Consider the following 2,316-nt stretch of genomic DNA (forward strand, 5'->3'; position numbering starts at 1 on the left):
TAGGAAGCTTTTTCCGAACCCAGCATAATATAAACCCTATTTAATTCCTTATATTAAATAGGGAAACTTGTCGGCCAATACATTGGTTTCGCAGATCAAACGGATGTCATAACTTTCTCTAGTTTATTTGATCGAGCCTCACCCTCAATTCTTGTGTTCATCCTTCGGGATAGATACAAGATTTGAGGTAAAGCGCTCTTTCATTTAAACTATGAAAATTATGGGGTCAGTTTGACTTCATCCTTTTCAAAACTAAAATTTTTAAAACGTCCTTCCGAAGCGGGCAACGGGATTTCAATTCCGATGACCGACAGCTTCTTACGGGCAAACCCCACACCAAAAATAGTGTCGACATGGTTATAGTTGAAAGTCAAGATAGTAGTTAGCCATGTAGGAAGTTACAAGAGCTGTGAGCCACGTAGACTAAGTTGGTCACATAGGTCGTAGTATGGAGTTGTAGGATATGTGAGTCACATAAGCCATAATGGTGAGCTATGATAACATCTATAGGTCATTGAGGTCAGAGTTAGGAACTGCAATAACCTTCACAATCCATAAAGGCCAGAGTCGGGAGTTGTGTGGGTTCTAGTCAGTCATATAGGCCATAATGGTAGTTATAATAATGTTCATAGGTCACAAAGACTAGAGTTAGGACCTGTAATAATGTCCGTAGGACACATAGATAATAGTTAGGAGTTGCTTGAACTGTGAGCCACATAGGATGGTCAAGGCATAGTGAAGAACTTCAAAAATGTCCACAAACCAGAGGAGTCAGAGATTGGAGCTATAAGCCTCGTAAGCCGTAGTCAGTCACATAGGGCGTAGTGGTGAGCTACGAGCCACATGGGCTATAGTTAGTAATATAGGTAATAGTTCTGAGATGCAATAACGTTTGTAGGTTTGGGGGCCATAGTTAGGACATGCAATAATGTTCCTAGGCCATAGAGGTTAAAGTTGAGAGTTGTGTGAGCTGTGAGCCACGTATGTTGTATTTGGTCACATAGATCATAATGGTGACCTGCAATAACACCTGTAAACCTTAGGGGTCAGAGTTGAGAGCTGTATGAGCTATGAACTTCACATACTGTAGTTGGTCACATATGTCATATTGCTGAGCAGCAATAGTGTTCATAGGCTACTGGGTCAAAGCTGGGAGCTACGTAAGTATTGAGTTGCATATGCTACAGTTTTGAGCTACATTATTGTCCATATGCCATAGAAGCCGGAGTTGGGAGCTACATGAACTATAGACCATGTAGGTCGTAGTAGGGAGCTACATGAGTTATGAGCTATGTAGGTCGTAGTTGGTCACATAAGTCGTAGTAGAGAGCTGTGAGTAGAGAACTTCAAGACTTTGGAGAAATCATTGTATTTTGAGTACGATGATTGTAAGCAGTTATTGTAGGGAGTTATCATCAAATCATTGATATGTTGTTATTCATGATCTCTTATTGGGAGTATGTTATTACACCGCATGCAGGGTGCGTTGCTACACCATAATTGAGGAGCGTCGTTGCACAATCTTTAGGATGTGCCACGTCTCTGGGATGCATCATATTGTCTTCGTAGTGCATTGTTGCACCATATTAGAGGATAACATTGCTCCATCTTAGGAGTTCGTCATTTTATCTTATTGGGTTGCATCGTTGCACCATATTCAATACGATACACTGCACTAAAGGGTGCTTCATTACTTGACCGACTTCTTTTTGTAATCGATAAATACAAGAATTTGATGACGCTACTAGAAGATTTAATTTTTCAGCAACAGTGTCCAAAAACTTGATCGCGATTTTATAGATGTGTCTGATTTGATTAAGTTGTATAATTATAATATTCAATAATGTTAAAGTCGAATTTGTCAACGCAAGTATACGTATCGCTCAAGTAATATAGGGCTCTAATGGAGTCCTAGATATCGATCCCACAGGGAGTGTTTTAGAATCACAGACTAAGACTTTTAGAAAAGCAAGACTTTAATCACAACAAAGACGTTCAATTTGCTTATCTGTCACTAATAGACAATTGAAATAAATTGATAATTTTAATAACTAATAAATAACTAATGATATAAAGTAGGGTTTAATTGTGATATTCAATATATAAGAAAACATCATTCTCCTTGTCAAGAAATTATAGTGAATGGATAAAATGAATTAGTTCAATTTATATTGTGCCAAATAGGAGCATACATATTCTTTACCCTTTGGTCCAAGCATAAAGAACATTGACTAATCCTATGCTTGGTTACTGATTCTGCGGCTAGGTTGGGAGGATACCGGCTGTCACTTCGGAGCTCCCACATTCCCCTCACCT

Source organism: Phalaenopsis equestris, unplaced genomic scaffold (genome assembly GCF_001263595.1).
Source record: "Phalaenopsis equestris unplaced genomic scaffold, ASM126359v1 Scaffold000237, whole genome shotgun sequence".
Classification (NCBI taxonomy): domain Eukaryota; kingdom Viridiplantae; phylum Streptophyta; class Magnoliopsida; order Asparagales; family Orchidaceae; genus Phalaenopsis; species Phalaenopsis equestris.